At 42.1% G+C, this 25,967-nt stretch overlaps 1 protein-coding gene across 4 annotated transcripts in view; it reads right to left on the bottom strand.

Annotated features, from left to right (window-relative positions):
- LOC6732875 (protein sickie) overlaps positions 1-25,967 on the bottom strand; it is a 150,550-nt gene that overhangs the window by 101,789 nt on the left and 22,794 nt on the right. The gene's annotated exons all lie outside the window — the stretch shown is intronic.

The raw sequence follows: 25,967 nt of genomic DNA, 5'->3' as shown, positions 1-25,967 counted from the left end.
TACAATTATACGAATTACTACAGCATTTCAATGAACTGATAGGGTGGCATCCAAATTCCATATAAACAAACATAAAAAGGCTTAGAACAAAGCCCCAGAAAACCCATTTAAAATGTCCTTAGTAATACACACACAACATAATAGAACCCATTTTTCAAACTGCTGTACTTATTACACATTATGCACCTTTCAACCACAGCCGTGTTTATGGGTAAGCCCTCTCAACACTTTTTACTTCCTCCAGACCGTTTCATAAATATTAAATTACTTCCAACGGCTGCCCGCAAGTAGAAATGCTGCGATGTAGAGTGTATTCTTTCTTTATTTTGCAGCCCCATTAAAATGTCAATTATGATAAAGTTTTATTGGAACACCGAGCGCTGAACACATTAAGCCTTATCAGCGGGACCAGAATGGAGCCAGCTTCGGTAATAATAATAATAAAAAACATTAGGCAACATTTTCACTTTCACCCTTTTCAAAAACACTTCCCGTGCTCTAAGCAAATACCTGTTAGCATTTGGGGAGTATTGGTTCCATGAGAATTTGAATTTAGAGGGGTTTATAAATATTAAATAAGCTTTGCCAGCCTTCTATTTAAAATTATACTTAAAAAGATAATATGATTTCAATTATGTACGTCAAGTACTGAAACCAACTGAATAGCACGCATTGCAAATTGTATTTTACATGAATCGAGGGTATTTTAAACTCCGTACACTTTATGCCTGTCGTGCACCTTTCTTATTACTTATTTTTTGAAGTTCCGTGTTGAAAATCACACGCCCACTTGGACAAACTAATTGAAAATGAAAGTGGCACCCCGAGCTGACAGAAACAGAGCCCGGCCCGCCATCATTTTGCCAACAACAGGTTGGTTGTTTGGTTGCTCCCGAACCCGCGTTCCGGAAATGGGTTTTTGGGCAGGACCCCGGTAGCCCCAACTTTTTGGGGGGAGGGTGCCGAGCTTATGCATAATTGGAGCTGACACCCTTGTCAGCGACAATTCAGATTTGTGTAGGCCAGGCAATTTTGCTGGCCTGATAAGTTTTAGTTTGGGGCTGAAAAGGGGTTGACAAATCGTCCAGGAAATCAATTTCGGTATTGGGGGTATGAGTTTGGGTAAGAAAAAGGTCAAACAGCCATTTAGGAAATGAAAAAGCAGCCACGCCCACCATCCGGGCTCCCTTATCTAGTGTGTGAACATTTTTCGGGGGTTGAGCGGTGGGTTTGTGTGAACTTTAGCCCCGAAGTACTTTACTTTACTTTCTGTGAAATGTCAGTGAAATGTCGGAATAAAAGTAATGCTGATAAAAATTTTATAGCTTGTCAGAAATGTGCAAAAAACAAAAATAACCGCCCCCGAGGGCTTGCTGTCGCTTTCCCTGTTCCTTCTGTTCTTTATCAAAAATGTCGCGACTTTGGTACTTTACTTTATTGGAATTTGCATGGTAACATCCAAAGTGGCAGGTGATTTTAGGGGCGTGGCGGGGAGCTTCGCGTCAAATTTATGTTAAATCGAACGCCCATAAATGGGTCTGCAGGCTGTTAAATAACTCCATCGATGATGTGCGCCGTGTGCCCAAGTGGGTTCGGCTATCTCGCAGTTAGCAGTCGCTTTAAGCCGCTTTAAGGATTGGCCAAAAGCCTCTGAGTGCCAACTCAGGTGTATGAGCTCCTGCCACTCGGCACAATGCTAAGTAGATTCTAATCAGTGAGTTTCGGGAGTTCAAATCATTCTAACTTTAAAACATTTTTGGAATTTTAGGAATATGATCTTATGTCTTTCCAATAATCAATTATTAAGCATATGCTTAAAAGTATGACGCGCGGTGTAAATGGATTTTCGATATTAAGCCTCTCAGATACGCCGCTCTTGAAAATTCGAACATGCTCGAATGGCATCCAATGACAACCTGTTGTCAGCCTTTGATAATGGAGCTCCCCGAATCCCATCTTCCCCTCGGCGGGACATTTCACCCAGTAATATGAGCAAAACTCACCCCAGGATGCGGCTTTGTAGTCAGCATCCCCATCTAACCTCATTAATTTGGATTGTATTATCGGCTTTTATCGTATTCGACCCCACATTTCAGGCATCTTCACCTCCACCTGGAACTCAATTTGCCAGAAACTCAATGAAGGCCTTGGCAGAAGAAGAAGAAATCAAATCACAGACGATTGACATTTGAAAGTAATGTCAAAACAATCTCGGACACCTTTTGCCCGGCAACTTTGATTTGGACGGACTGGAAGAAACGGGAATCGGGGAGAAATTCAAGGCAAGTGGACTGATTGCGCCAATGTGTTGATGTGCCCAATCAACTGCGTTTCTGAGTTTCATATCAAAGGCGGGTCCGTTAACATGGCCAAGAGGGGGGAGGCACAGAATGTGACATCATTTGGGATGGGTCAATCGCATAAGAGGGCAATAAAACTGCCCCTCTGAGCGACAAATGTGCCTTTAATGCTTTAAAGTGATTTTACAGATTGCTACCTATAAAAGCTCTTAAATTCATGTTGCCCTTTTATGAACTATAAATACTTTATGATGCAGTGATAATATTCCTAAATGAAACATTAAATTAAGAAAAATACCAGAAAAGCAAACAAGTTAAACAATGTTTCAGTTACCGTACGATATTTTTGTAGTTTTATATTTGCAGCCTATATAATTCAAAGTAATCTATTTATTCAAATGAAACAAAAAATTACCATGAAAATAAAATGTAAAAACGTTATTACCAACATTGCAGACAATATCTGCAGGCCAGGATTTCTGTTTTTTATACGCTGCAATAAATTCCAAGTCCAGTGCCATTTGCTGCTCATATGCAGCTTTTCAATTTCGATTGTAGCATTTTAAATAAATAGGCAATTCAAGTGTTTTATGACACTGAAATGGACGGCAGCCCTTCTCTCGTTTTCACAAAATCATTCCCCACCGCACTTTATCGCCTACAAAGGCCAATAAACTAAACCCTTGTCTCCGCCATTCGAAATTCGAATCCCCTCCCTCCGCCATTCAAACATTTGTGTAGGTGTGTCAAGTGAATGAAAAGCCCAAAGTGATTATGGGCAATTTCCACAGCCCACGCAGAAGAATTCGTGAAAGAGGCTTCTGAATTGAGTATGTCTATTCGCTTTTCTATGCTGTCCCGTCCATTAATTGATAACAATTCGTGACACAATTAATGGAAAACTCGCCTCAATTCTTTTATTACCCATAACAACTGGGCGAAACTGAAGGCAGAACAAATAAACAAGAACATAAGTTGAAATCAGCATTTCTGCTGATGGGCAAAAGCAAGAAAAACGCGGAAGGAAAAGTAAAAGTTCAGACAGAAATGCTTGTCAACTGTCACATAAATAAAATATATAAATTTATTTTTTTGGCAAAGCCAAGCGGAAACTCGGAAAAGCCCTCCTCCTCCTCGTTTAGCGATTGTCAAGAAGGGAAAGGTGAGGGATGGCTTGTCGCTTTTAATAATGACAACTCATCAAAAATGTATATGACCCAGTTGCCCGGATCCACGCACCCCCCACGAATCAACCAACTAAAATATGCCGAAAAAAAGGAACAACTTTCCCAAATAAAACACAAACGGATCCAAAACAAAACCCAAATATATATAAAAATATATATCATCCCGCAAGTTGGCCAAAACTTTGCCTTGCTGTTCGGCTAAAGTGCCGCCAGCACTTTCATGGCAATTGGATAAGGTCCTTAGGGGGGAGGGGGGCGGGTGGTTGAAGGATATCCCAGCTGGGGCTAAGTGCCGAATTAGCGATGCACGGGGGTCGGTGGCCCCAAAGAGTCGCATCGGGGGAGCATTTACGGGTCAGATAAGTGGCAGAATATAACATACATACATGGCACAAGATACATCCGATCGGAATTGATATTGATTGATAATAAGTGTTTTTGAATTTTGAATCTATCAATGTGGGAAATCAACATAGCAAACTTAAATTCAATTAATCAAAGCTAAAAGGTTTTCGCACATGCTTCTCTTAATATACATATAATTTTATCAATTAAATCAAACCTGATTCAAAAAGATAACAATGTTATTCAAGCCTCCATTCGTGTCACCTGCTTACTGCATTATTTGGGCCATTATCGTGACTCACAATAGACAACTTCGCCAAAAGCCAAACACTTTGCTGGTAGTTTTCCCGACCATTAGCCCGCTTGACCTGCCGCTTTATCTGGTGGAAGTCCAATGAAAGCTGCTTTATGCAGACATTAAACTAATTGCCCGACGCATCAGCTGCTTGCCTAATTTTGCATAAAATTTGCACAGGCCGAAGAAAAAACACCAATGGTTGACCGCAGGGAGTAGGAGAATGGCCAGGAAACCGCATATTGGACCGCAGGATACACACGAAAGGACTAAAAACAGGCCACTACGCCAAAGTCAATGGGCATGGCCATTCGGGCAATTGGGCACAGATGCGAGTTGAAATGCCCGGTGCCAGTGTGAGTGACACGTGGGTTGGGTTCCGAGTGGACACAACCCCCCAGCATCCCCAATGGGGCACAATGGCACAGTGGAAATCGATATGTGGGCACCTAAAAATAGCTTACAATTTCATAATGATTAAAAGGCTGACCCGAAAGCCTGCAGGCCAAAAAGAAAAGTAATTTTTTAATTGTGTTTTCAATTAATTATGCGACGCCACATTGTGGCACCCTTCGGAAAACACTGCAAGAGGCAAGGGAAGAAAAACTTTCTGGCGTTAATTTAATTACCTCTAAAATGCGGAATGAGGGACGAAATGGGCTCAACTGCTTATTATTATGCCGCGCGGTGTTAACAGCTGTTAAGGCCATGGCGTGTTTGGGCCAACTTAACAGCCATGAGTCACCTGCAATTGTCGTCAAGGGGTCTGGGTTGCGGCGGAAAATCGTGAAAATAAGAACCCTTTTAAGAAGCACCCGGCTTGTATTACGCATACGCAACGAGTAACGAGCAAGGAGTGAACCCAAAAATGGGGGCAACAACAAGGTGAAAAGTTGCTCGGGGTGGCGGGCAATCAAAGTTTGCCACAGGCAGGGAAAACAAAAAATTGCTTCGAAAAGGGTGCCTCCTTTTAACAGCTTGTTCTTACGTTCGAATTTAAAACAGCTTGAGGAAAGGGGGGAAAATCTAAGTCCCGGATTGGGAGCTTGTGGAGCTAAGTGGAAAAGGAAAATGGAGGGGGGTCCAAAGAAATTGTTGCCTAATGGCTTCATTGCTGATGGCCTAAAAAGGGTTTGGGGTTTCACAAAAATGGGCTCGTTGGAGCTTGTAATGCTCCATTTTGGCGCAAAAGCACTGCGAGTTTTTAGAATATTTTATAATTAAGTATTTTCCCTTAATCATGATTTGTGGCTCATTAATAGGAAAAATTTAACCCTTTAAAATGGAAAATTTCATGCACATCCGCTGGAGTAAACATTTTAATTGTACTATTTATTTCACTGCAACTAATTTAATTGAAATTGTTATATTGTGTGTTAAAACTTTAACTTTTCAGAAATTCATCACGACCTGTATTATTTACTATTTAATTTAAAATTTATTAACCACATCAATTACCACGCATTTTGTTCATTATAATGGGAATTCAATTAAACTGTTTGTTAAACATTAAGCCCTCAGCACTCCGAAAATTGATTTATTATTGGTGGCACTATCATTTAATGTGCCGCATTCAATAATTTATCTCGTTGGGCGGGAAAGCGGCATTTTCCTCCCCCGCCAAAGCGAAGCGCATTTTTATTTACACTTAATTAACTGCATTTTCCGAAGCACATAAATTTCACTTGATCAAACCATTTGCCGCACTACTTTCTCAGAACGCGCTTTAAACAAAAAACGACCGAAGGGGGCAATTAATTCATTAAAAATAAGCCGAACCGTCTAGGCACACTTTTCAATTCTATTTTCTGCCGAAACGTTCGGAAAAGCGCTTTTCCCCAACCGATGGGCGACGCGATCAGAAGCGTACTGAGAGCATCCGAGAGAAATGGGAGCATCTTGCTCCTCTTCCAGTTGGGGAATCTATTTTTGGTAGAATGCCAGCAACATTTCCACGATGGCCGGCAACATTTCGAAAATAAATTCGTGTAAACGGAAATGTTACTGCCTGCCGGATTAAGCGATCGCCGAATGGAAAATGGGCGATGGAAAATGGGAAATCTGTGCACACTCACCGAAAATTCAATTACTCAAACCATTTTGGGAAAAATCTCAAATTTAAATTACAAAACAAACAATTAGATTTGGGCAAAAGTGAGTGATGGAAAAGCAGCAACTTCAACATGCCAAATGCACCGGCACAAAACAATGAAATGAAAGTATTCGTGAGTGGAGGAAAACTGAGGGTTGGCAGCGGAGTTCCTTCGTTCTGTAATACAATATCACTCAAGATGGAAAGTTTTCAGTTTCAGCGGTGCAGACTCGGTGTGGCAAAGATGGTGGCCAATGCAAATAAGTCAAGTTAAAATTAATTTACATTTACAATCTACAACGGCAGCAGCAACAACATGTTGGCTCAAGGCAAATGGTTAAACAAAAAACAAGGAAAGAATCCCTGCATACTTTCTGGGAATGTTCCGAACAGCAAATTGATGGGGTGGACACAAGGAAACGACTTGAAAGCCAAGATGGAAAGTCAGCTGGCGATGCAATATCCTTTTTCTATGACACTTTAAAAGTTTTCCAACTTAAGACCTGCTATTTAGTTCTCTTTACTCAACTGTCAAGCCAGTGCGAAATTAGCAACGTGGCCCCTACAATAAAAACTGCAAGCTGAATGCCAGTCATGCAACAGTTTTCCCCTTTTGGCCATAAAACATGCAAAGTCACTACAGAGGTAAATCAGCATATTGCAAAGGGAACTTACAAGGAATTTAATTTCAGTGCTGCAGTAAATAAATCTAGGAATGGATACATAAATTACGGACCTATGGGTATCGTAAAACTTAAGTTACTTTGCGTGATAAAAATGGAATCCATTGAAAATGTATTTAAATTGATTAAACACTTAATAAGTCCGATAATCCGTCTGAACTTTAAGAGCATCAATTTGTATTATAAATATATACAATATAATAACCCAACCTTTGGCTTCAAGATCCCACGACTGCTCCCATGTCAGACATCAAAAACGATAATATTAGCATTTTGCCAATTTGCCGCCCTTTTACTTATTTTTCTAAACCACCACTTGACATCGTGCCGCAGACCACTTCTGATTAACCCAGGCTGAAGTTTATCGATGCAGCCGATTTAATGGGAAGCAACTCGAGAGACTCCACGCCAAAGCATTCATAGTACCACTCACACCAGTGCCACCTTGACAGCACTTCGTCTACATCAAAAGCAATTGCTAAACGGGACCCCTCTCCATTCGACGCCACTGAACCCAGACAATGCATCAACAATATCTAAATATATGCAGCTTGTCCACTCTTTTAGCCGGCAAGCCCCATGGGTTTCCAGTGGCATTGGCAGTGCCACTGCCAGTGCCTCGCCAAGTTTATGCCACTGCCACACGCTATTTTTACAAACAATTTTGCAAGTTGACAAGGATTGGGGAGCAGAACAACAGCGAGACGTCTAGGATGGAGGAGCACACGACATTGAACCACAACACGGAACAGGATCGGCATTCTGGGGATCCGAGGGATCCAGGGGATCCAGGGCATCCAAGAGGAGGAGTCAGCGGGCACAACATGGCAACTAAGTGGCCCCTTCAAGTGGCTGCTTCCTGTGGATGAGGACGTGGTCGTGATGGGGATGGGGATGTGGATGTGGATGTAGATGTCCCTCCAGCTTGTTAGTTGTTTCGCAAATTTCCTTCTCGCTCGGCCAAAGTCAATACAGCACATTTTTGCTGACTGGCTGACGCTGCGACTGATGAAGACTAATTGCAGTTAATGCGGCGTGAAAACGGCATCATCAATCGGCCTTAGAGTGTTGCAACTTGCAAGTTATGAGCGGACCTATATGAAATCCACCACCAGACATAAACAAAGGGAAAACGTGAAGGGTTCACGCCTAATTAAGTAAACTACTCATGTTAATTAACACAGAAGACAAACAAAAGGCGCGGCGGCACGGCATTTGGGGTATCAGAAATTCGAGGCTATTTATAGGATGCTGACAACAGGCACTTCAAAATCAAAATTCTTTCAATAAACGAACAGGCAGCGGGATGCTGGGGGAAAGTCAACAAACTGGAGGCTGGGAAAATCGTTTCGAAAACAAATTAGGCTGCTCACATAGAGTTCAAGGTCCGAATGAGCTAATGAGAGACTAAAAGGATTTTGGGGCAAATAGTAAGTTTTGTGGAATGTCTTTTTAAGATAATACCTAGATGTTACTTAATTGAAAACATAAAGCTGTTTTATTATTATGAATTTCTACATAAAACCGTTACTTGAACTAGTTTTATTGTTCTTTAATCTATATATAATTAGTGTTGCAATATAGCTGAAATATTCTGTACCTAAAGCGAGTATCTTTTATACCCTATTCCAAGTAACGGTGTGAGTCAATGACTGGGTATTCCCCGATGGCAAATAAGGTGCCTGATCACTTGGCAATGCGTATTTATAGAAATAACACAAGTTGCACTCCCAGGGAAACATGTGCCACACTCGCAACTAGGCGTGTCTTTTGTCTGCTGGCGCTGCTTCTTTGACTAAATAAATTGCGTCAAGTTCAACGCCGCCAAATGTCGAAGTGGAAATAGGGAAAATGCTGCTAAAAATAAATAGTAACACAGCGGCAAGTTGCGAGGGAAAAAACTGTCAACGTGCCTCATAATTAATTGCAACGTTGCACCGACCGGAGGGAAACTTCCTTCGTTATTAGAAAGACAGCGCGTGCGAGGGCCTCAGAATGCGAAAGGAAAAACCGGAAAAGCTGGAAAAACTTTGACTGATCACATGCGGAAGGAACAGGAGGCGAAAGTATAGCCCGTGTTGCGGCAGGATTTCCAGCCAGCTGAGTTCATGGCGCCATAATTTATGGTCTCTCATTAGGAGTTGTTATAATTTCATAATTTTTTCAGAGATAGGGTTCAGCTCATGTGACAACGTGCTGTAATTAATTTTCCCACTTCATCCTTAAATTTAATCGTAAAATAGTTTTCCAACGGGCCACTTTTAAACAGTGTGTCACAATTTCACATGGACCATTGCGAAACAAGTTTATGGACGTCGCACAACTTAAGTCCTCCTTAAGAACTACCCCTGCCCACGGCGACGTTGTCGTAAATTACGAATAAACCACAAATCACACATTATTACAGCATATTAAACCATTCCGAGAACATCAATAAAACATAAAGAACGCGCCCAAGAACAAGTATGTATGTAAAGGCCGTGCGTTGCTCGATTTCCCCCTTTTGACTTTACGGCCAATGGAGCATTTGCATGTTGCTTGGCAACATTGTTGCAGGCCCTGGAAAATGTGTTGACTCTCTGGACGATTCTTGCTACCCTATAAGTGTGGAGTGCACTACTCATTCACTTACTTAGAAAGTTAACGCTTAAAATTTATTAGGTTCGTGCTCTACAGTTTTGAGATTATAATAAAATGCATTGGAAAGGTCTCTGTTCTGTGTATAGTATACATAATATAATGACATCATTAGCAGGTAACAAGAAGTCAAGCAGTTTTTTTGTTTTGTTAAAAAAGCCATGTTCACTTTTTGCGCACTTGGCGCTGCCTTTTCGACTCTGCTTTCAGCATTTTTAAACTTTCATGCGGCAGCTCGTCGGATGTCACATAATTATGAGCATGCAGCACGCGTCTGGGGCAGCTGGCTTTATTATTTAAGCCCTTATGCGTGAGCATGTGAACTATACATACGTGCAGCACTGTGGCAGGATGCATATGTGTGTGCTAGTACATAAAGGGTGCACGAGTTGATGGTAAAAAATGCCTGTTTTTTACGACGTGCTAACTAGGATAGGATGGCCCGGACAGACGCCACATCGACACCGATTTCCTTTGGCTTCCGTGGCCGTGTCTGGTCATAAAGTCAATTAAACGAGTATACATTTAATGAGGACGTCGCTGGAGCTTAATGAGCCCGTAATGCGCACTGCACAAAGGCCGATGAAAGCCGCTTGTCTCCAGGTGCTTAATGGGTATTTCGATGCCCGATGCCTGTTAATCACATGCCAGTGACGAAATCGAGACTATTAATGCAGTTCACAGGTTAAATGTGCCATATTGCGCTTTATTACCAAATTACTCGAAATAGCCATCCATATGCTTTTCCATTTGAATCTGAAACGCATCTAAAGGAATTTCAATTTCTGCGAGCTCTATTCTTATTATTCATAGCACCATTATATTTCGCATTAATTATAATTTATAAATAGCAATTGTTCATACATCTTTTGCATGAAAATAACTTCAGAAATTTAATTAGATACTTTTGCATAATACACACTTTTGTTCTTTCAACTTGCCAAGGTTTTCTGATACGTTCCTAATCCACTTACAACTTATTAGCATCGACAACATCGAGCAGGCAAACAAAATCGACAAATCGGCTTACCTGAAATGAGAGAAAGGCGGGGCAAATTAGAATTTTAATGATGAAACCCAATTAAAGTTCCTTAAAATGTGAAAATGAAACAGTAAGCTAATTAGCGGCCAGAGACGCAAAACTCGAGCGCAGATTAAGTTGGCCAGGCCTTGGGCTTTTGGCCAAATATCAACAGCAATTAGGAGGCCAAGATTTAAAATACGCAAAATTCCCTTTTCGTTTCGGCCACGAAATCCCTTCCACTTTGCGTTGGTAAATATTAGGAAATTCCTTGCATTTACCATGAGCTTCGTGGCTTGATTTTACGCTTCAAGTGTAGTTAATGCCATGAAAATTCCTTTGGTCTGCCAAAAAAAGCAGTGGAACTAGAGGAGCAACAAAGGGGAGGCGCCTACTTGCACTTGGGAACTTGGTCCATTGGCCATCTAGCAATCTGGCCATCCGGCCATCTGGCAACCATTTCGGAGCAAAATGGAGAAACGAAGAGCCATGTCAACCAGCTTCCTGTCTAATACTCTAATATCCGTTTTACTCGTTATCCTTTTCTTTGCCCTTTTCTTTGTATTGCATTTTCTTTTTCTTTTTCTGATTTTTTTTTGTTGGTCTCCCAGTCTTATCCACTTTGGTGTTGTTGCATTTGACATGTGTAAGTGGCTGTCAAGCGTTTTCAGAATGATATTTTTCCTGTCGACCGGCACCTTCTGCCTTTTTTCTGCTCCCCATTGTTGTCCCTTTTGTCCTTCCGCAGTTGATTTTATTTACATTTCTTGAATTCCTCAACCTGCCCAGAAATCCAGAAGGCTCGCTCTCAATTCGGGGCACTTATGCTAATATTTTTTGGGGACGGGTCACGAAAGTATTCTATTTGCACTCCCCACCCGGCAAATTGTTGAATCCATTTCACAAATTGTAAATCCTTTTGCAGGCATTTGGCAAGAGGCATTGCCTATTTTCGGGCTTAGGCTAAATCTTTTAGTTATTTGCTACCTCAAGTGGATCCTTGTCGTTTTCACTTTCTGACGAGGGATGGCAACAAATCAGTCAAGGAAAACCCTTTTGATACTTTTCCACTTTGGCCACATGTGCAAAAGGATATAATTTTAAATTGGGATTAAATTACAGGCATCACAACTCATTGAATTAGAATGATACAATCCATGGGGCATAGTGGGTTGATAAAAATTAGTAAAATATTGTTTAGTATATATATAATATATTGTTTCTAGCGGATTGTTAACTTTCGGAAACATTTTTCGTGGAAACCCCAATGAAATTTTGCCCTATGTTTGCATAGAAACCCAAGCAAATTAACCTTTTGGCAGAAATTTGTGCCATAAACTCCAACTGCGAAGACTTTTAAACTCGCATTTAGCAACTATGCCCTCTATAACCTTTCCAGTTTTGGCTTGGAACTTTACGAAACCTTTTAAATTCCAGTTAGGAACCCAGGGCAAGTAACCTTTCAAGTTCAGTTTTACAAGCTTAGCCCGAACTCTTAACATTTCCAAGTTTAATTCACTGCAGCCATCGTGGAAACCATATTCCGCACGTCTCCTGGCCAAAAGGAGTGTGGTCCAAACAAAAGTTTATCATTAAACCGAAACTTTGTTGCATTAAAATTGGCTGGGCCTGGGACTTTGGGCCTCGCAAGCCCAGATGCATATGAGTTTTCCAATCCCCGGAGCAAACGAGTGTCTTTAAACTGATAATTGGATTTAATTTTTGAATAGACGACGAGCCTGAATGGACCTGCACCGGGTCCAGGACAAAACCCATTAACATTTTAGATATCCAGGACCGAGCGCTGTGTCCCAAGCCCAAAAAGCGCCTGTTTTTGGCCAGCAGCAGTTTTCCTTTTGAGCTGTGAAAATTTTGACATGTGCTTGCCGCATAACAATGCCTGGAAGTGAGTGACTCCCCCGAGTGTCGCATAAATATTCATTTTCTTGACTTTGCCGTCAGTGGAAAAGGGTGATTCTTCGGCGCCCTGGCTCCAACCACCCAACCAACCGACCTGCCAAGCGACCCCCTTCTGTTGTTGACTCTCCCGAATGCGTGTTACATAATCCCCTTAGAGCTGCCAGGGGCTAATTTTTAATTTTTATGGTTCACATGCTTTCCCCGACATTTCCCCCAACCCCCCTCGACGTGGGCTCATAAAATGAATAATTGCCACTTTTTGGCTCCAGTAGCTCGTTGGTACTGGATGTACTGGATGCTAATAAAGCGGGACCCGGCCAGACTGGTCGTCCACCCCACCAAACAAATGGAGATTAATTTTATTATAATGTTTCCCGACTCTGGCGACTCTTTTCTCGCTCCTCCCCCCGTTTGGATTTCCCTTTTTGATTCGGTTTCTGCTGTTTTTTGCTTTTGTATTCCGGTATTAAATTAATTTGGGGGCTATGTTGGGCTTTGGCCAACGTAATTCTGTTTGACCAGCCCCAACGTCCGTGGAGTGGACACTTGATTACATTACACAACTCCTGAATATCCTGGGAGGACTTGGGGGTGCGAGTTTGAGAGCAGGCTCGAGTATGTGATGTGGTTTGGCTTGAAATGAGCGCTTATGTGCCTTTGATATGGTCTTTTGGGCTAGTGGCTTTGTGTCTGGGCTTAAACGGGTCATTAAGGTCTGTTATTGGCTAATAACTTCTTATGCTCTTGCGAAACAGTCGCCACTCGAGAGTTATATTAGTTGCTAATTGCTTATTAGGTATTTAAGAACTTTCCGTGGCTAATTAACTTCTTAAGCTACTTGATAGGCCTACAAAAAATGGGATAGTTTACCAGACAAAAACTTATTTTATACAATGAAAAGTTTTGTTGATTTGCTTTAAAGAGAATTTAATTAAATAAAAATCTCTTATTTTTAGGGCTCTTCACGCAACAAGAACACATTTTCCTTAAGTAAACATGCAGAGCCCACTGTCATTGCTTGAAATTTTCGAAAAATGTATTGCTTTCGTATTCCGAATGGAAATGGAAATTGTGTTCCAAAGGGGATGGATGCATTAAGCCCTAACCAAGCAGACCCCAAAATTTGCAGATATTTGTATAATGCTTATGCCTTAAAAGGACGCAAATCCAGACACTCGAAAACAATCATTCGGCTGAGTCAACAAGGACATGAAGTTGGAGCTTTGGGGATACGCGCTTTTGGCGGGGCGTTATTCAATGACAGGTTGAGCGGTTGAGCGTTTTGTGGGAGGACGGTTCGGTATGCATAAATCACTCTCACTTGCTTACACAACTAGGCGCGGAGTGGGGAGTTGGGCTTTCCGCCGGAAAATAGAAATATTCCATGGAGCCGACTGGGCTTAACGCTATTTTCAATTTTTTTCTCCACTTGCTGTTTTGCTGTTTACTCTCGCCTCCCCAACGCAAAGGGACAAAGGCGATCCGAACTGGACACACACACACATATCCAGACGGATTTCATTTGACAGGACCTGCCACGCCCCCTGCCGCCACGCGAACACACACACACACAAATATTGAAAGGGAATAATAACAAGAGTTGGGCAAACAATGTGCCGCCCGTTCAGGTCACGTTCCTGGGCTTAAGCCTGTCAAGCTGCAGGCCTGCAGGGGGCAGGAATTTCGGGAACACATTGCTCGTGCTGTATAAACAATTTAAACGATACACGGCATATTTTTGTTTATTATTTTGCTCTGTCTGCCGCATAATGTTAAATTAATACGCCTCCCCTCGACGCAGCGCCTTCCTTTTCATTGGGTCCCTTAGTCAATTGGCGTGCTATAAAAATTTGGCTGCATACTTTTGGGCGCACCGTATTTGTTCTGTCCATAAGCCGCTTTTCCGCTGCCTCCTGCTCTGAAAACGGGAAAATAAATAATTAACTCCGCCCCCCTATTAAGTTGATGGCCTCATAACACATTTGGCTCAATTAAATCAACACACTGCGAACACTCACATCAAAATAAATAAACAATGAAATCAAAACAAGTTCCAGGAACCCGAAAAAGTTTTACCAAAAAATAACATAACAATCCAGCGAAGGAAGTTTTGTCAAAACTTTGGCCAACTCAAACTTTGCCTGCTATTAGCCGAAACAACAAGGGAACGGCGGCAGAATTTGGGATGCCAACTTTGGGGTGGGGCGCCACTGCCCACGCGTCCTGTCAAATTATCTAGGGAAATTATTTTTTAACACGCACCAGGACTACAAGGACGAAATTTGTGGGAAACACTCTGGGAATATTTCCTGCGAAGTGAGGAGTACATGCAAGAAGGCAGTTTTATGTTTCAGGAGATGATGTTATTAATGTCACTGCTGCGGAAGATTAAAAATAAATATGACAGGCACTCCTGGCTGCAAAAGCAACTTTTATCAGCAGCGATTGCCGCCTTACATTTACTTTAATAGAAACCCAAGTGGCATTTAGCGTCCAAATTCCACACAACTTTGTTCCATTAACTTTCAAAATATTTAAGTTCAGCACGCAAAGGTACTTTTTTCTAGGAAAATGCACAATAGCATGCTCAAATCACAGGAGATTATAATCATGTTAAACTATAAATGTTGCTTTAAAGCTTATTTAAATGGCTTAAAAAATACAAGTTGATGAACAAATACTTTGTTTTGCTTTTAATATTATTCAATTTTGATGGTTAACGTACTCTAATTTTCATGCTAATTTTCTGAAACTCAGCGAATCATTAAATGGCTTAAAATCGCTGCCATCCAACCACCTCCAATGCCACGAAACTGTTGCTTTTGGCCAAATAAATAAAACGCCGGCGAGGAGCAGTCTAAACACTCCCAACTGAATCATCGGAAACAAGTTTATTTTAACTTCCATTGCCTGTCACTTTTTGGGGCAACGAAAAGGGGGTGTTTCGCTGGAACCATGACTATTTACCCAGGCACCGAAAACGTCCTTAATTAGCCCCCGTGCAATTTCGAGTGCCAGTGCGGAAAACAACCAAAATATTTACACTACAATTTGGCAGGAGCCACTCACTACACTACTCACTCCACCCACTCCACACCACGAAAATCCGTCCGGTTTCTGGGGGACTTACGTATTCGCTGCGGTTGGCACCTGCGGCTAGTTGGCCAAGTTATAACTGTTGCCTAGGTAAGTTGGCGTTTGACTCGACCACAAATCAAGGCAAAAGTTGGAGAATATTTTTATGACTTTCTCATAAGTTCGTTCGCACGCAAAGCAATTTTTCAATTTTCTGCCACGCTGATAGGCCGGCACGATTTCCGCTGACTTGACAAATCGTGCAGGAATGAAATGTAAACCTTTACATACAAAAACTTCATTCCACCCACATCCCTATTATATTTCTGCTCCTTTTTCTCCTTTTTTTTTGCTTATTACGTGCCCGTGCTACCAAACACGGAATAGTCACAGGAGTCGAAGGACAAAGGAGGCCCTCTGATGATGATGATGAGGAGGCACAACCGACTCGTCGGCCCAAAGGGACTTTTTTGGAACAGCCTAATATGTTCGGGGCCTGCGGCCTGAGCTTAAGTGAAATCAACGAGAAATATATCCATTTATCTAAAGTAAGAAATCATAAGCAATCAAATGCAGTGAGGCTCTGGATGGGATACTCTATAGACTTGGGGTTAGTTAGCACATGTGCTTACCAAGGATATATTTTTAGGAGTCATATTTTTAATTTCACAATGTGTCTCAATACTGTATACATATTCAAAACTAAATAAATACCACACATTAAATGTTTTATTCAAATGCTAAACAAAATATTGATTTATTCATAGAAGTCAACCATACCGTTGCTCCTGCAGTTTGCAATGAATTTTAAAATGGTTGCAATATATTTTGCCATTGCTAATATACTCAGCTCGATTCGCTTCGAGGAGTGCTCTATAAGGGGCAGGAAATCACGGCCAGGACGAGCTCAATGGTTGCCTCTACTCCTAACACTGTCCATTCATCACTCAGAGAAATTGAAGGAGCAAAAAGTGGGGGACTGAGGTGGCGAAAAAGTTGAGTTCAGTCTGGAGAAAGATGAATGACTTGACAAATGCGCTGGTCATGAATCAAATATCAATTTGACAAGCGGAAAACTCTGAAAGGAGCTCAGGTGGCCCTTGCCGCCGAAGGAAGGCCCCAACTTATTCAATTTAATTGCGGTGGAGCCAGTGTAAATTGTAAATGACACGGGGCTGTGTGGCCAAGAAATTTCGACTGGGATTAAACTTCAAATTCGCTGAGGGGCCAGAGATTAATGAAAAACTTTATCGCTGCACTTTGCAATTTTCGACGAGAGTGTTTATTAAGTTCGGCTGCAAGTTAGATTGGCCTGCTCCCAGGATATCGCATCCTGCCTTCCAAGCAGCCATCAAAACTCGACGACGTTTCATTACCAGGCGGCGAAAAGCTGGAGGACAGCGCGTCTGGGGAATTTGCATAGACAGACAGACAGACTGACACACACATCACATTAATTATAAACAAGCCAGCCGCATCCGCTGGGAATTCCACGGGGAAGCCCAATCTACTTGATTAATAGTGTGCAAGCGGCAGGCAGCTCGAGTCCTCGTCACTCGCCGCCTGCTTCTTCCAGCTAGATAAATGGGAAAAAGCAAACAATTAACCCAACAAAAGCAGTGTCACCTGCGATTGGGGCTACAAAAAAGACCCATTCCATCCCATCCCATCCCATTCCATCCGATCCCATTCCCTAACTGGCTTATCAAACAGACAGAGGGCTCTGGTCTGGTCTCGATGGAAGTAGTCCAACTTCCTGGCGCTGCACTCGGGGCGTTTTCATTTTTATTGCCACTGTCCGGTGGAAAAAATCAGGCTAGGACCCGAAATGGAACCGGAACTCGAACGGATGCCAAATGCCACAGTCAGCTTTTGCAATATGTCGCCAGTCGATATGGCACAGGCACTCCTATCTCTGCATGTCCATGGACTCCGGGATGCTCCTCCTTCCCGATTCCCATTGCCATGCAAATCTATGCCAAATTCAGCGACATTTATGCCCGAAAGGCGGAGAAGCGATTTTGCGAAATGTTTTATTCTTTTCCGTTATGCATTTTTAAAATATTCTGGAATATCTGATTTTTGGTATACTCAATAAATACCATAGAAATTCTGAAATTTAAAATGACTAACACTTAAATATCTACAACTAATAAATAACTTATAAATTAACTTTTTTGGCTCGCTGATAAATCCATTGACATATCTCTTTTCATAACTCGTTAGAAAGTGACACATAGCTTTTCCTGCATTAGAACTTCCAACTTATTGCGGTCGGGATCATTATTTACGCCGTCAACGATATTTTCAGTTATTTAAAAAATATGCAAATGCAGCAGCAAAGTGAATGCGAGAAATACCAAGGGGTCTAGCCAGGTTAGAAAAACAAAAAAGGGCAAATGCATTTTTCAATGACGCCTGAGGGCTAAAAACTTGCATTTGCATGCGTAAGCTAGTAAACCCTGGGACCCCAAACCAACGAAACATTTGAAATGAGGTTGCACCGTGCCTTTGCCGAGCTGAAATGTGGCTAAGCCACAAGGGAAGCTGGAAAAATGGCAAAATGGAGGGCTAAACTGAGTTGAAATGCGGTTGGTTTGGGGATATTATTAAAAATTCCCGCAATGCCAGTGGCAGTGAAGTCTGTCTGTGCGAAGAGAGGTGTTAGAAAGGACCCTGCTCACTGCTCACTGCTCATTACTCTTGCTGCTTTGCGGCCCTTTGAAAACTGTGACAACCCATTTCCAAACTGGTTAAAACATTTGAAACACTTTCGCAGTGAGTGCTCGAAAAGTGCTGACGACTTCTCCCCCCGTCCAACGGCAGAAACGGAACCATCAATTTCTAATAATGTAATTTGGTAAACGTCGTTTCGTACCCCGAACACCCCCTTTCGAGGGTGGAAAACTTTCTCTGGCTTTCATCACGTACAACAGCTAGGGAAATTCGCACTGCCACAGCGGAAAATTTCACAAAGAAAAAATTGTTGTTTAACGAAGGCAGTTAGTCAAATATTTGCAAGTTGCATCAGCAAATGCCAAAATGAGCAGAGAGCAGCGAACTCCGGCAAACTGAAGCTCAAACTCAATTACTGGCCATGACACCTCACAACAATGGTGGCGGAAAGTCCGGGGGAGGCAATTGCCAGGGGGATTGAGCAATCCACACCCACATCAAATGCAAATACAAGCCAGAAACATTCGCACGCTTCAACCGGAAATAGCTGGGATACCCCGGATGTACGACAAGGGTGGGCCATCGTGGCCATGGGTGCAAGAAATTAAAATCTAATAACACAGCTCAGAGCATAAATATTTGTTATACTTTCCATATCAAGTTTAAGGCTTGGCACTGGGATAACCTTTTCGCTACGCCCGCCCACCCGCAACCCCCGCTTGTAGTTTACGGTCGCCAGGACTCCGGGATGCGAGTGGCGGAGGGGTTGGGTTGCTGGGCACATAAAAACAAATGATTCAACACTCCATAAGCCCCAGGAGTTAGGTGGGTGGTATGAACTCCAGGGTAACTGCAACAGACATCCTTGATATGTCCGCATGATCCTGTTTCTGTTCCTGTTCCTGTTGGCAGGGGCAACCTGTGCAACATTTTCCCAGCTTTTGCTGCCTTAGGTGAGGCTTCTGTTTTCCGCCCGTCTGCGATGCTCAAACTCCGATTCCCCGAGATTGCTCTTTGTTGTTTCGCCCCTTTATTTTGCGGTGGCTTTTTTGGTGGTTGCAACGGCGAGGGTTAGCTGAGAAGTTGTCTTTAGATTATCTAATGATGGATTGCAGCTCAATACAGTTCGAGAGATTAGATCTTTGTTATCTATTAAATATCTGACAGCTCTGATGGCGATGAACATTTTTAATTTAAGATCAGATTTCTTTTATTTTAACAAACTGTTTTTTTGTTTACATAGCAACGGAAAGCATATTATACCACAGTAAAATGAGTTAAAATTTATCTGATTTATGACTGACCTTCAAAGTGATCACATCCGAATAAATTATACTTCCAATGAAAAGACAAAACGCGTTTATTTTCTTCTTTTCATTTCATGCAAATAAGTTTTGAGTGTACCTCAAATGCTTGCTCAATCAACCCTCTTCAGCAGGATGTGAACCCCCGCATCTTTTCGAGCTTAGACTAGCACAAATGTCCTGCGAAGGAGGTTGTCTATGGCAGGTCTATTACAGGTGGAACAACACAGCAAGGGCGGATTACTTTCCTTTTTGAGGCTGCAAGTTTTTAAATGAATTTAGTTCAATTTGATTATGACTGGGGCACATATTGCATTTTATACGGACAAACCTACTGTAGTTGACGTTTAATCTTGGCTGGGAGTTTATTTGAACACCCCTTTACCACTTCCCCGCTGTTCAGTGGGCGTAATTGATGGAAGGACATTTTTTCCATCCGCCGAGAAAAAGTCTTTGAAATTCAATATGCAGTCGGGGTCCAATATTGGCCAACATCCCCTTATCGATACCCCTCAATACAAAATCAATTATGGGAATCTGCGCGCCTGGGAAGCAACCCACACACACACACTCAGACACCATATATCATGGAGGTCCTTCGAGCCGTACGTGCGTGTAAAGCAAGTTCTAAGCCTGTGTAAAACTATAAATGGCACACAGGGCAGGACTCGGCGATGTCGCCTGCGTAGGCTTAAGTGTGTTTGACTGCGGCTAATATTTATTTCCGGCAAATAAATCCTTCCCAACCCCCTGGGCCAACATGCAGCACCCCGACCCGGGGCGAAAAAAAACAGGATCAGCAAACGGCAAAACAAAAGGGAAATACAGTAAAACCAGGTTATTAATTTCTCACAAAGGGTGCCCCAAACGAATCTGCTGCACTAACCTTTGTGACAAAGGAAAGGGTATATCGATTTGTCTGTGTGATTTGTTAAGTTTTAGGTGGGGAAACAATTTGGACACGTTTCAAATAAAACTAACTTCAAATGTATTATGAATTTGTTACAATTTCACAATTGAATTTAAGAAGTATTTACAATACACCAAGTGTGAGAGTATCTGGGTTCATTATTATTGTATTTTCCACAATGATTCTGCACGGGGACACATTTGGGCATTAGTTTTATGGCATTTATGTCGCAACCCCAAAGTAGCACAAAAACATCGGCAGCCGGACAAAAAAATCGTTATTGATAGCCCGCCAGTTGGGGATTTCGGGGGATATGGTGTGTGTAGTCCACATTCTGGGGTGCACGTCATAAATTTCTGTGTCCACACCCACACTCCCATGATCCTGTCGTGCGCCCTTGGTTTTGGTTGTTGTTTGCTTGTTATAACTCTTATCACTAGGTTACGTCTGTGGCCATTCATCTTGTCAATTTGGTGAGTTGTTGTCTCTTCTAATTAGCTACAAATCTCAGACGTTTGCCTTTGTCGTTGCTGTTTGACAGCTCACAATGATAAATATTTAATGCTATTAGTATTTGCACAAAAAGCCAGCCATTTTCCAGCAAGAAGCTACCTTCAAAGTTGGCCAACCAGAAACTCGAAACGGAGTCTGGATTTGAGCAAAACCTGAGATACAAAAGAATCTTTGTGGATTGCACTTGGCTTGGCAAGCCATTTTTTGCCTGTTTACCTTCAGAGTTATGCAAAACATATTTAGTAAAGTTATGGGTATGCAAGAATAACAAACTAGCAAGAGCATTTCAATGCATTTTAAAGTATATGCCACATGCAACAGCTAATAAAATATTCACTCCGAGTTAATTAAAAACTGCATATGGTAATCCAGGAAAACTTGCTATTTAATCGCCATTAATGCAATCATCACTAAATTTAAAAACTCCTTTTCCCAAGAGTATTGTAGTCAGTTCTGTTTACTTCCATTTACATTTGGGTAAAGTGTGTCAGCAAAGCTATTTTGCTGAGGTAACTTTACCTCTGGCTTTTAAGTTCCCTCAGCTCCAAAAATAAAAAGGAAAGAAAGGAGTTTTTTCCAGCATTGTGCACTGATTTATTTGCCATGTTTCCTTACCTTTCAAATGCACAAATATACAACAGCTGCGGAGAGAAAAATGGGAAAGATAGCAGGCGTCTTGCGCCAAAAGAAATGTAAATAATTGCGTCGAGGAAATCTTTTTGCCGCTTGCCAAGGAATTCCAGAAACAATGCAATTATTTTATGTGCTCAGCATACTCGCCAGCATTGACTAGTAAATTAATTGCATATTTTTAAAGCCCAGACTACAGACCTTATGGCATTTACAAGTGCGCGCCAATGCAAGCTGTTCCGGCCCGAGGGCGGAAAAAAGCCAAACTTTTAATTAGTTGCACCAGCCAGCCTCAAGCTGCAACTAGAATTTAATAAATAAATTTCCCAATAAGCCAAAATGCGCCATTTTCAGTTACCCACTGCCAACAAAGCAGCTTAAAATATGCATTAACTGGTCGAAAGCAGCAAAGTGCCGACTGCCAGCCTCCGTGGAAGCCTGCCCAGTCTGGTTAGTGGCCAAAAATTATGGCTATAATTTTTCACAGCTCCCTAAAAGAACTGGAACGAGGCCCAGGAAACTTTCCCAGCTCCGCTCCGGCGATTATCCCATAAGCAAAAGTACGGAAAATAAAATAAAATATAAAAGAAAATGGAGGGAAAAGGGAAGAAGGGAGCCTGAAACTTTTCCCTTTTCAACATTGCTGCTCTGATGCATTTTTGCAATAGGAATAGGCAACCAGGAAGCAAAACAGGATCTGGGGACATTATAAATCTGTCACGATTATTGTTAAATAATGCATGGGACTTGATGTTTTGTTTGGCCAGGCAAAAGCAACTAAGTCGCCATCCAGACGCTGCTATTTTAAATTTAAATTTCAAACTTGTTGGCTTACCTCGCAATTTTAGGTCTTCTGGGATTTATATATATTTTAGTGAAGAACTTTTGCTACAGTACTTTCTTTTAAGGGCCTTATTAAATTTAAAGGCAAATGCCTTCGCAAGCTTCCACATAAAATGAAATTTTAAATACTCATCTTAAACTAAAATTTATTGGTGTATAATAAATTGCAGAAAGTATCTATCCAATCCACAAACTCTGTCTCATTTTAATGTATTTTATAAATAAATTCCTTACCCATCTACAAATCTTACTTTCTTTAAAAATGCCTGACTTTAACCAGAAGTAAGGTCGTATTATCGTGCAAAACTATTCACGGAGTCCTTTGGAGAACTATTTCCCCTGGGAACCTAATCTTCGGCTTCTGTTCTATTTCCTGCCGGTCTATTACTATAACTATCATTTGGGACCAGGAGGAGGAAGCCAGGGGGAAAGTCCCTCCTGGAAGAGCTTCTTTCTACGTCTGTTTGAGTGCTGTCTGGACGGCCTGACATGTTTTAAGCATAAGTGCAACGCATTTAGCTGTCAGGGCTGCATTTTCCACTGGAGTGTGGAGCACAGAGTGGGCGGCGGGCAGGAGCAGGAGGAGGATCCTTCGTCCTGGCTGACTGGATGACTGCCTTTAATGTCCCGCATGCGGCCACTAAGTGACAGCGACGGAGCCTCCGTCCATGTAAATAAAATGGGTCCGAAAACCCGAGGCCTGCAGCAAAGGACATTCGCAGCTTGTAGTGCGGCGAATTGAAAACTTTAAGTGTGTCGGCAAAATATGAAATGTGCATTTAACGGGAAGGCAGTGCATTTCGGTCCGGAAAATGAAGGAGAGAGCCCGATGCTGAAGCTGAAGCTGACTCGCATCCGCTGTCGCCATCGCACGTGCAGCAAACTGTGGCATTAATAACACCAGAGCGCATTAAACGAAGTCTGTGCCGCCAGCAGGACTTGCCTCGAAGGACTGGTGAAAAATTAAAATTAAAATTATTGTTCTTTCCCGCCAATATAATTACGAATGAACAAAAATATTTTCCCTATAAATTGCAGCTTAATCTGCTCTCCTTTGGTAGGGGAGTCTGGGAAAATCCCAGGGGGCAGCATGCGGGGCAATGAGTTGAGCTTTTACAATATTGACAGTTGCAGCTGGAGCTGGAGTTCCTTGCCGAGGACATCCGTGCTGCTTAATTGTTAAATGTGAAAGCAGAAATAATATCGCTTTTTTATTGCACTGATGGAAGAGGAGACTTTTTTGGTGCTGGTGTTTTTTGTTAATTCGCTGTTGCCTGGATTTCAAATGGAAAATGGATTCACGTGAGTGCATAAATGAAATGCTGAGATGATTAACCATTTGAAATGGTAATTTTTTATTGCAACTTTCAGCCTTTATCCCGATGATCCCATTTAAGGTTTTATTGAATGCTCAGTAGTTTTTGCAGCTTATTCGGAACTCATATAATTTTATGAATTGGTAATGATCGGAAAAAGCGTTTAAAAGTGTCCATACTGAATATGGGAAATAAAAACACTAAGTAGATATATTTTAAAATCCAGTTTTGCTACTTTCTTTTTGAACAGTGCATTTTCGAGCTGCACAAAATGCAACATAATTTTCCCTGCGAAACACAAGTAAAAATCGCATTCATAATTATGTGCAATTTTGCACATATGGCATTGGCATTTCCCGTCCATTTGTCGCTGTAGGCGGAACATAATTATAAAATGCATTGAACATTTATTGCCGCTCATAAATCAAAAAGTTATCGAGATGAATCCCAACCCTCGACCGACAGCACATCTGATAATCACCAAGGGAATGCAGTAGCAAAATCAGCAGTCGAAGCGACACTTTTTACAACTTATTGGACTAATCAGAGGCATTTTCCGGTTGGGGTACAGGGTGTTTTTGGGTCTGGATCCATAAAGTAGCCGCACGCCACGCGACTTGCGAATGGCCATCCCCCGGATGGCTTACGACCCTCCTTACCCGCGGAATCGAAACACCCACCCTCGCCCACAAGGGGTAAACGATTTTTGGGTGCAATTTTAGAGCCAACCCTCGCAGTGGGTGCATCCACAGCATCCGCATCCGCACTCGCATCCTGGCGCAAGGATACGCAAGCATGCCTGACAGTTGACAGCTTAGCGCCTCGCGACAAGTTCTCTTCGGAAAAGTGCGGGAAAATGAGAGGAAAGGGGTGTGGCTGCACGGCAAGCCAAATTGCATGCCTCAATGTGCTGTTTGCAATTTGCAATTGAGACTTTCGGCCAAGCAGTCGGGGTAGTTCCCAAATTGCTGGCCAAAATGGGCAGTAGCCAAAACATGCAGCCAGGCCAAAATCCGCTGACCATTCCCAAGCGAAAAATGGGAGGGGCTGTAATTTATGGTTATGCAAACACCAGCCGCCGTTTGCATAAATTCCAGAAATGTTTTTGTTTGCTTTGACTTTGATGGAAAGTGGCATTCGAGGAGTCGGCTTGGAAAAGCTGCGATATAGCTGCGATATAGTGGACTGGACTGGACTGGACTGAACAACAGGGGTGGAATATGTGAAGTGGAAAACTGTGGTTTCATTTCGAAAGAGAAAATTGTGTAGACAATTACAGCACTTGACTCCTGATGCTGTGCGTATCTTGATTGTAACTTTTGGTTCTTAGTGCCACTAAAAATTTTGAAATTAATGAGATGTGCTTGGGGTGGCAGCTTGAATAATTTTGATGGGAATTCTTCAGTTTGAAATTGTATTTATAAAGATAATAGCAAAAGATCTACTAAAAATATAATACCATTTGGAATTACTGGAATATAAAAAAAAACCATCAAACCCCTAGCTTTTAAGATAGTTTAATATAGTAATATGTATATGTATGTATATTTCTATGGACACCAATAGATGCAACTAATTTTACCTTCTCACAGCATCACCGACAGCACTTTACCTTTGAACCCGCCAGCTGATTCTGTTTTGACATCCGCTCTCCCGCGTATATCAATTTACATTCCATTTGCCGCAGGACCTCGCCCCATCATCCCAGGACCTTTCTTGCTGGAAACCTTCATTTGCAGCTCACCCGGTCGGCTATCCATCCATCCAGCCAGCCAGGAACTAACAACCACCACGGCCCACAAGGATATGAAAAGCAATGCACTTGACACTTTGCCGGCCACTTCGGCTGGGCCAAAAAGTGCGCTTCACTTGCTGTCCTCTCGGCGTTTCATTAGATGCTTCTGATGGCAAAAAACTGCCCCAAGAGATTCTTTGGCTGCTGTAATTCCTTGCTTTTTTGGGAGCATGCCTCAAAGCAAAAATGTACAGCGCGTATTTCAATTTGCAAATGATAGGAAATGCCTGTGGCTCGGAAAATTGGGAAGGGCGAATAGCTTATGTGGGCCAGTTGTGGTGGGAGTACACCCACTTTCGACTCGACACCATGGCAACAATTTTAATTCAATTCCATTAAAAGTCGCTAAGATTGAACATACATTCGCAGCTGGTATGTGGTTGTTGTTTCCTTCTGGGTTTTCCCGCTTTCCTCGCGCTCCCCTG

This window comes from Drosophila simulans, chromosome 2L, assembly GCF_016746395.2.
Source record: "Drosophila simulans strain w501 chromosome 2L, Prin_Dsim_3.1, whole genome shotgun sequence".
Lineage (NCBI taxonomy): Eukaryota > Metazoa > Arthropoda > Insecta > Diptera > Drosophilidae > Drosophila > Drosophila simulans.
This window is presented reverse-complemented; position numbering and strand designations above follow the sequence as displayed.